Here is an 11076-nt window from a genome sequence, read left to right on the forward strand (position 1 = left end):
TTCTAAAAAAACAGTTACTTTACAGCATCCACTGCCCCTCTCACTGTAACAAGTGTGCTAATGGTCTTGAATACAGCTGCGATGCAATAGCGGCCGCAAAATTGCCCTGCACTTTCTTTTGAACATCCAGACACTTTCTAACTCCCTACGTAAGAACCACTTTCAGATTCGCCCACTTATAACAGATGATAAGAACATTTATCTTAGATAAGCAGCACAAGTGATGTCGACGACCGGGGTGTTGGTCGACGTGGATGAGTGGCTGATTGATCGTGCTGAAAGCCCCGTTGTTTTTTTGCGCACATACCGCTAGTTCACAACTGACATATTTAGCCTACTTTTTATTTCCCTATACAGCAGAGAAAAATTAAATATTGCTATCTGTGATGGAATATTACTACTGAGGTTTTTCTAAAAAAACAGTTACTTTACAGCATCCACTGCCCCTCTCACGGTAACAAGTGTGCTAATGGTCTTGAATACAGCTGCGATGCAATAGCGGCCGCAAAATTGCCCTGCACTTTCTTTTGAACATCCAGACACTTTGTAACACCCTACGTAAGAACCACTTTCAGATTCGCCCACTTATAACAGATGATAAGAACATTTATCTTAGATAAGCAGCACAAGTGATGTCGACGATCGGGGTGTTGGTCGACGTGGATGAGTGGCTGATTGATCGTGCTGAAAGCCCCATTGTTTTTTTGCGCACATACCGCTAGTTCACAACTGACATATTTAGCCTACTTTTTATTTCCCTATACAGCAGAGAAAAATTAAATATTGCTATCTGTGATGGAATATTACTACTGAGGTTTTTCTAAAAAAACAGTTACTTTACAGCATCCACTGCCCCTCTCACTGTAACAAGTGTGCTAATGGTCTTGAATACAGCTGCGATGCAATAGCGGCCGCAAAATTGCCCTGCACTTTCTTTTGAACATCCAGACACTTTCTAACTCCCTACGTAAGAACCACTTTCAGATTCGCCCACTTATAACAGATGATAAGAACATTTATCTTAGATAAGCAGCACAAGTGATGTCGACGACCGGGGTGTTGGTCGACGTGGATGAGTGGCTGATTGATCGTGCTGAAAGCCCCGTTGTTTTTTTGCGCACATACCGCTAGTTCACAACTGACATATTTAGCCTACTTTTTATTTCCCTATACAGCAGAGAAAAATTAAATATTGCTATCTGTGATGGAATATTACTACTGAGGTTTTTCCAAAAAAACAGTTACTTTACAGCATCCACTGCCCCTCTCACGGTAACAAGTGTGCTAATGGTCTTGAATACAGCTGCGATGCAATAGCGGCCGCAAAATTGCCCTGCACTTTCTTTTGAACATCCAGACACTTTGTAACTCCCTACGTAAGAACCACTTTCAGATTCGCCCACTGATAACAGATGATAAGAACATTTATCTTAGATAAGCAGCACAAGTGATGTCGACGATCGGGGTGTTGGTCGACGTGGATGAGTGGCTGATTGATCGTGCTGAAAGCCCCGTTGTTTTTTTGCGCACATACCGCTAGTTCACAACTGACATATTTAGCCTACTTTTTATTTCCCTATACAGCAGAGAAAAATTAAATATTGCTATCTGTGATGGAATATTACTACTGAGGTTTTTCCAAAAAAACAGTTACTTTACAGCATCCACTGCCCCTCTCACGGTAACAAGTGTGCTAATGGTCTTGAATACAGCTGCGATGCAATAGCGGCAGCAAAATTGCCCTGCACTTTCTTTTGAACATCCAGACACTTTGTAACTCCCTACGTAAGAACCACTTTCAGATTCGCCCACTTATAACAGATGATAAGAACATTTATGTTAGATAAGCAGCACAAGTGATGTCGACGATCGGGGTGTTGGTCGACGTGGATGAGTGGCTGATTGATCGTGCTGAAAGCCCCGTTGTTTTTTTGCGCACATACCGCTAGTTCACAACTGACATATTTAGCCTACTTTTTATTTCCCTATACAGCAGAGAAAAATTAAATATTGCTATCTGTGATGGAATATTACTACTGAGGTTTTTCTAAAAAAACAGTTACTTTACAGCATCCACTGCCCCTCTCACGGTAACAAGTGTGCTAATGGTCTTGAATACAGCTGCGATGCAATAGCGGCCGCAAAATTGCCCTGCACTTTCTTTTGAACATCCAGACACTTTGTAACTCCCTACGTAAGAACCACTTTCAGATTCGCCCACTTATAACAGATGATAAGAACATTTATGTTAGATAAGCAGCACAAGTGATGTCGACGATCGGGGTGTTGGTCGACGTGGATGAGTGGCTGATTGATCGTGCTGAAAGCCCCGTTGTTTTTTTGCGCACATACCGCTAGTTCACAACTGACATATTTAGCCTACTTTTTATTTCCCTATACAGCAGAGAAAAATTAAATATTGCTATCTGTGATGGAATATTACTACTGAGGTTTTTCTAAAAAAACAGTTACTTTACAGCATCCACTGCCCCTCTCACGGTAACAAGTGTGCTAATGGTCTTGAATACAGCTGCGATGCAATAGCGGCCGCAAAATTGCCCTGCACTTTCTTTTGAACATCCAGACACTTTGTAACTCCCTACGTAAGAACCACTTTCAGATTCGCCCACTTATAACAGATGATAAGAACATTTATCTTAGATAAGCAGCACAAGTGATGTCGACGATCGGGGTGTTGGTCGACGTGGATGAGTGGCTGATTGATCGTGCTGAAAGCCCCGTTGTTTTTTTGCGCACATACCGCTAGTTCTCAACTGACATATTTAGCCTACTTTTTATTTCCCTATACAGCAGAGAAAAATTAAATATTGCTATCTGTGATGGAATATTACTACTGAGGTTTTTCTAAACAAACAGTTACTTTACAGCATCCACTGCCCCTCTCACGGTAACAAGTGTGCTAATGGTCTTGAATACAGCTGCGATGCAATAGCGGCCGCAAAATTGCCCTGCACTTTCTTTTGAACATCCAGACACTTTGTAACTCCCTACGTAAGAACCACTTTCAGATTCGCCCACTTATAACAGATGATAAGAACATTTATGTTAGATAAGCAGCACAAGTGATGTCGACGATCGTGGTGTTGGTCGACGTGGATGAGTGGCTGATTGATCGTGCTGAAAGCCCCGTTGTTTTTTTGCGCACATACCGCTAGTTCACAACTGACATATTTAGCCTACTTTTTATTTCCCTATACAGCAGAGAAAAATTAAATATTGCTATCTGTGATGGAATATTACTACTGAGGTTTTTCTAAAAAAACAGTTACTTTACAGCATCCACTGCCCCTCTCACGGTAACAAGTGTGCTAATGGTCTTGAATACAGCTGCGATGCAATAGCGGCCGCAAAATTGCCCTGCACTTTCTTTTGAACATCCAGACACTTTGTAACACCCTACGTAAGAACCACTTTCAGATTCGCCCACTTATAACAGATGATAAGAACATTTATCTTAGATAAGCAGCACAAGTGATGTCGACGATCGGGGTGTTGGTCGACGTGGATGAGTGGCTGATTGATCGTGCTGAAAGCCCCATTGTTTTTTTGCGCACATACCGCTAGTTCACAACTGACATATTTAGCCTACTTTTTATTTCCCTATACAGCAGAGAAAAATTAAATATTGCTATCTGTGATGGAATATTACTACTGAGGTTTTTCTAAAAAAACAGTTACTTTACAGCATCCACTGCCCCTCTCACTGTGACAAGTGTGCTAATGGTCTTGAATACAGCTGCGATGCAATAGCGGCCGCAAAATTGCCCTGCACTTTCTTTTGAACATCCAGACACTTTCTAACTCCCTACGTAAGAACCACTTTCAGATTCGCCCACTTATAACAGATGATAAGAACATTTATCTTAGATAAGCAGCACAAGTGATGTCGACGATCGGGGTGTTGGTCGACGTGGATGAGTGGCTGATTGATCGTGCTGAAAGCCCCGTTGTTTTTTTGCGCACATACCGCTAGTTCACAACTGACATATTTAGCCTACTTTTTATTTCCCTATACAGCAGAGAAAAATTAAATATTGCTATCTGTGATGGAATATTACTACTGAGGTTTTTCTAAAAAAACAGTTACTTTACAGCATCCACTGCCCCTCTCACGGTAACAAGTGTGCTATGGTCTTGAATACAGCTGCGATGCAATAGCGGCCGCAAAATTGCCCTGAACTGTCTTTTGAACATCCAGACACTTTGTAACTCCCTATGTAAGAACCACTTTCAGATTCGCCCACTTATAACAGATGATAAGAACATTTATCTTAGATAAGCAGCACAAGTGATGTCGACGATCGGGGTGTTGGTCGACGTGGATGAGTGGCTGATTGATCGTGCTGAAAGCCCCGTTGTTTTTTTGTGCACATACCGCTAGTTCACAACTGACATATTTAGCCTACTTTTTATTTCCCTATACAGCAGAGAAAAATTAAATATTGCTATCTGTGATGGAATATTACTACTGAGGTTTTTCCAAAAAAACAGTTACTTTACAGCATCCACTGCCCCTCTCACGGTAACAAGTGTGCTAATGGTCTCTAATACAGCTGCGATGCAATAGCGGCCGCAAAATTGCCCTGCACTTTCTTTTGAACATCCAGACACTTTGTAACTCCCTACGTAAGAACCACTTTCAGATTCGCCCACTTATAACAGATGATAAGAACATTTATGTTAGATAAGCAGCACAAGTGATGTCGACGATCGGGGTGTTGGTCGACGTGGATGAGTGGCTGATTGATCGTGCTGAAAGCCCCGTTGTTTTTTTGTGCACATACCGCTAGTTCACAACTGACATATTTAGCCTACTTTTTATTTCCCTATACAGCAGAGAAAAATTAAATATTGCTATCTGTGATGGAATATTACTACTGAGGTTTTTCCAAAAAAACAGTTACTTTACAGCATCCACTGCCCCTCTCACGGTAACAAGTGTGCTAATGGTCTCTAATACAGCTGCGATGCAATAGCGGCCGCAAAATTGCCCTGCACTTTCTTTTGAACATCCAGACACTTTGTAACTCCCTACGTAAGAACCACTTTCAGATTCGCCCACTTATAACAGATGATAAGAACATTTATGTTAGATAAGCAGCACAAGTGATGTCGACGATCGGGGTGTTGGTCGACGTGGATGAGTGGCTGATTGATCGTGCTGAAAGCCCCGTTGTTTTTTTGTGCACATACCGCTAGTTCACAACTGACATATTTAGCCTACTTTTTATTTCCCTATACAGCAGAGAAAAATTAAATATTGCTATCTGTGATGGAATATTACTACTGAGGTTTTTCCAAAAAAACAGTTACCTTACAGCATCCACTGCCCCTCTCACGGTAACAAGTGTGCTAATGGTCTCTAATACAGCTGCGATGCAATAGCGGCCGCAAAATTGCCCTGCACTTTCTTTTGAACATCCAGACACTTTGTAACTCCCTACGTAAGAACCACTTTCAGATTCGCCCACTTATAACAGATGATAAGAACATTTATGTTAGATAAGCAGCACAAGTGATGTCGACGATCGGGGTGTTGGTCGACGTGGATGAGTGGCTGATTGATCGTGCTGAAAGCCCCGTTGTTTTTTTGCGCACATACCACTAGTTCACAACTGACATATTTAGCCTACTTTTTATTTCCCTATACAGCAGAGAAAAATTAAATATTGCTATCTGTGATGGAATATTACTACTGACGTTTTTCCAAAAAAACAGTTACTTTACAGCATCCACTGCCCCTCTCACGGTAACAAGTGTGCTAATGGTCTTGAATACAGCTGCGATGCAATAGCGGCCGCAAAATTGCCCTGCACTTTCTTTTGAACATCCAGACACTTTGTAACTCCCTACGTAAGAACCACTTTCAGATTCGTCCACTTATAACAGATGATAAGAACATTTATCTTAGATAAGCAGCACAAGTGATGTCGACGATCGGGGTGTTGGTCGACGTGGATGAGTGGCTGATTGATCGTGCTGAAAGCCCCGTTGTTTTTTTGCGCACATACCGCTAGTTCACAACTGACATATTTAGCCTACTTTTTATTTCCCTATACAGCAGAGAAAAATTAAATATTGCTATCTGTGATGGAATATTACTACTGAGGTTTTTCTAAAAAAACAGTTACTTTACAGCATCCACTGCCCCTCTCACGGTAACAAGTGTGCTAATGGTCTTGAATACAGCTGCGATGCAATACCGGCCGCAAAATTGCCCTGAACTGTCTTTTGAACATCCAGACACTTTGTAACTCCCTATGTAAGAACCACTTTCAGATTCGCCCACTTATAACAGATGATAAGAACATTTATCTTAGATAAGCAGCACAAGTGATGTCGACGATCGGGGTGTTGGTCGACGTGGATGAGTGGCTGATTGATCGTGCTGAAAGCCCCGTTGTTTTTTTGTGCACATACCGCTAGTTCACAACTGACATATTTAGCCTACTTTTTATTTCCCTATACAGCAGAGAAAAATTAAATATTGCTATCTGTGATGGAATATTACTACTGAGGTTTTTCCAAAAAAACAGTTACTTTACAGCATCCACTGCCCCTCTCACGGTAACAAGTGTGCTAATGGTCTCTAATACAGCTGCGATGCAATAGCGGCCGCAAAATTGCCCTGCACTTTCTTTTGAACATCCAGACACTTTGTAACTCCCTACGTAAGAACCACTTTCAGATTCGCCCACTTATAACAGATGATAAGAACATTTATCTTAGATAAGCAGCACAAGTGATGTCGACGATCGGGGTGTTGGTCGACGTGGATGAGTGGCTGATTGATCGTGCTGAAAGCCCCGTTGTTTTTTTGCGCACATACCGCTAGTTCACAACTGACATATTTAGCCTACTTTTTATTTCCCTATACAGCAGAGAAAAATTAAATATTGCTATCTGTGATGGAATATTACTACTGAGGTTTTTCCAAAAAAACAGTTACTTTACAGCATCCACTGCCCCTCTCACGGTAACAAGTGTGCTAATGGTCTTGAATACAGCTGCGATGCAATAGCGGCCGCAAAATTGCCCTGCACTTTCTTTTGAACATCCAGACACTTTGTAACTCCCTACGTAAGAACCACTTTCAGATTCGCCCACTTATAACAGATGATAAGAACATTTATCTTAGATAAGCAGCACAAGTGATGTCGACGATCGGGGTGTTGGTCGACGTGGATGAGTGGCTGATTGATCGTGCTGAAAGCCCCGTTGTTTTTTTGCGCACATACCGCTAGTTCACAACTGACATATTTAGCCTACTTTTTATTTCCCTATACAGCAGAGAAAAATTAAATATTGCTATCTGTGATGGAATATTACTACTGAGGTTTTTCCAAAAAAACAGTTACTTTACAGCATCCACTGCCCCTCTCACGGTAACAAGTGTGCTAATGGTCTCTAATACAGCTGCGATGCAATAGCGGCCGCAAAATTGCCCTGCACTTTCTTTTGAACATCCAGACACTTTGTAACTCCCTACGTAAGAACCACTTTCAGATTCGCCCACTTATAACAGATGATAAGAACATTTATCTTAGATAAGCAGCACAAGTGATGTCGACGATCGGGGTGTTGGTCGACGTGGATGAGTGGCTGATTGATCGTGCTGAAAGCCCCGTTGTTTTTTTGCGCACATACCGCTAGTTCACAACTGACATATTTAGCCTACTTTTTATTTCCCTATACAGCAGAGAAAAATTAAATATTGCTATCTGTGATGGAATATTACTACTGAGGTTTTTCCAAAAAAACAGTTACTTTACAGCATCCACTGCCCCTCTCACGGTAACAAGTGTGCTAATGGTCTCTAATACAGCTGCGATGCAATAGCGGCCGCAAAATTGCCCTGCACTTTCTTTTGAACATCCAGACACTTTGTAACTCCCTACGTAAGAACCACTTTCAGATTCGCCCACTTATAACAGATGATAAGAACATTTATCTTAGATAAGCAGCACAAGTGATGTCGACGATCGGGGTGTTGGTCGACGTGGATGAGTGGCTGATTGATCGTGCTGAAAGCCCCGTTGTTTTTTTGCGCACATACCGCTAGTTCACAACTGACATATTTAGCCTACTTTTTATTTCCCTATACAGCAGAGAAAAATTAAATATTGCTATCTGTGATGGAATATTACTACTGAGGTTTTTCCAAAAAAACAGTTACTTTACAGCATCCACTGCCCCTCTCACGGTAACAAGTGTGCTAATGGTCTCTAATACAGCTGCGATGCAATAGCGGCCGCAAAATTGCCCTGCACTTTCTTTTGAACATCCAGACACTTTGTAACTCCCTACGTAAGAACCACTTTCAGATTCGCCCACTTATAACAGATGATAAGAACATTTATCTTAGATAAGCAGCACAAGTGATGTCGACGATCGGGGTGTTGGTCGACGTGGATGAGTGGCTGATTGATCGTGCTGAAAGCCCCGTTGTTTTTTTGCGCACATACCGCTAGTTCACAACTGACATATTTAGCCTACTTTTTATTTCCCTATACAGCAGAGAAAAATTAAATATTGCTATCTGTGATGGAATATTACTACTGAGGTTTTTCCAAAAAAACAGTTACTTTACAGCATCCACTGCCCCTCTCACGGTAACAAGTGTGCTAATGGTCTTGAATACAGCTGCGATGCAATAGCGGCCGCAAAATTGCCCTGCACTTTCTTTTGAACATCCAGACACTTTGTAACTCCCTACGTAAGAACCACTTTCAGATTCGCCCACTTATAACAGATGATAAGAACATTTATCTTAGATAAGCAGCACAAGTGATGTCGACGATCGGGGTGTTGGTCGACGTGGATGAGTGGCTCATTGATCGTGCTGAAAGCCCCGTTGTTTTTTTGCGCACATACCGCTAGTTCACAACTGACATATTTAGCCTACTTTTTATTTCCCTATACAGCAGAGAAAAATTAAATATTGCTATCTGTGATGGAATATTACTACTGAGGTTTTTCCAAAAAAACAGTTACTTTACAGCATCCACTGCCCCTCTCACGGTAACAAGTGTGCTAATGGTCTCTAATACAGCTGCGATGCAATAGCGGCCGCAAAATTGCCCTGCACTTTCTTTTGAACATCCAGACACTTTGTAACTCCCTACGTAAGAACCACTTTCAGATTCGCCCACTTATAACAGATGATAAGAACATTTATCTTAGATAAGCAGCACAAGTGATGTCGACGATCGGGGTGTTGGTCGACGTGGATGAGTGGCTGATTGATCGTGCTGAAAGCCCCGTTGTTTTTTTGCGCACATACCGCTAGTTCACAACTGACATATTTAGCCTACTTTTTATTTCCCTATACAGCAGAGAAAAATTAAATATTGCTATCTGTGATGGAATATTACTACTGAGGTTTTTCCAAAAAAACAGTTACTTTACAGCATCCACTGCCCCTCTCACGGTAACAAGTGTGCTAATGGTCTTGAATACAGCTGCGATGCAATAGCGGCCGCAAAATTGCCCTGCACTTTCTTTTGAACATCCAGACACTTTGTAACTCCCTACGTAAGAACCACTTTCAGATTCGCGCACTTATAACAGATGATAAGAACATTTATCTTTGATAAGCAGCACAAGTGATGTCGACGATCGGGGTGTTGGTCGACGTGGATGAGTGGCTGATTGATCGTGCTGAAAGCCCCGTTGTTTTTTTGCGCACATACCGCTAGTTCACAACTGACATATTTAGCCTACTTTTTATTTCCCTATACAGCAGAGAAAAATTTAATATTGCTATCTGTGATGGAATATTACTACTGAGGTTTTTCCAAAAAAACAGTTACTTTACAGCATCCACTGCCCCTCTCACGGTAACAAGTGTGCTAATGGTCTCTAATACAGCTGCGATGCAATAGCGGCCGCAAAATTGCCCTGCACTTTCTTTTGAACATCCAGACACTTTGTAACTCCCTACGTAAGAACCACTTTCAGATTCGCCCACTTATAACAGATGATAAGAACATTTATCTTAGATAAGCAGCACAAGTGATGTCGACGATCGGGGTGTTGGTCGACGTGGATGAGTGGCTGATTGATCGTGCTGAAAGCCCCGTTGTTTTTTTGCGCACATACCGCTAGTTCACAACTGACATATTTAGCCTACTTTTTATTTCCCTATACAGCAGAGAAAAATTAAATATTGATATCTGTGATGGAATATTACTACTGAGGTTTTTCCAAAAAAACAGTTACTTTACAGCATCCACTGCCCCTCTCACGGTAACAAGTGTGCTAATGGTCTTGAATACAGCTGCGATGCAATAGCGGCCGCAAAATTGCCCTGCACTTTCTTTTGAACATCCAGACACTTTGTAACTCCCTACGTAAGAACCACTTTCAGATTCGCCCACTTATAACAGATGATAAGAACATTTATCTTAGATAAGCAGCACAAGTGATGTCGACGATCAGGGTGTTGGTCGACGTGGATGAGTGGCTGATTGATCGTGCTGAAAGCCCCGTTGTTTTTTTGCGCACATACCGCTAGTTCACAACTGACATATTTAGCCTACTTTTTATTTCCCTATACAGCAGAGAAAAATTAAATATTGCTATCTGTGATGGAATATTACTACTGAGGTTTTTCCAAAAAAACAGTTACTTTACAGCATCCACTGCCCCTCTCACGGTAACAAGTGTGCTAATGGTCTTGAATACAGCTGCGATGCAATAGCGGCCGCAAAATTGCCCTGCACTTTCTTTTGAACATCCAGACACTTTCTAACTCCCTACGTAAGAACCACTTTCAGATTCGCCCACTTATAACAGATGATAAGAACATTTATCTTAGATAAGCAGCACAAGTGATGTCGACGATCGGGGTGTTGGTCGACGTGGATGAGTGGCTGATTGATCGTGCTGAAAGCCCCGTTGTTTTTTTGCGCACATACCGCTAGTTCACAACTAACATATTTAGCCTACTTATTATTTCCCTATACAGCAGAGAAAAATTAAATTTTGCTATCTGTGATGGAATATTACTACTGAGGTTTTTCTAGAAAAACAGTTACTTTACAGCATCCACTG

Source organism: Schistocerca americana, chromosome 1 (genome assembly GCF_021461395.2).
Source record: "Schistocerca americana isolate TAMUIC-IGC-003095 chromosome 1, iqSchAmer2.1, whole genome shotgun sequence".
NCBI classification, from domain to species: Eukaryota; Metazoa; Arthropoda; class Insecta; order Orthoptera; family Acrididae; genus Schistocerca; species Schistocerca americana.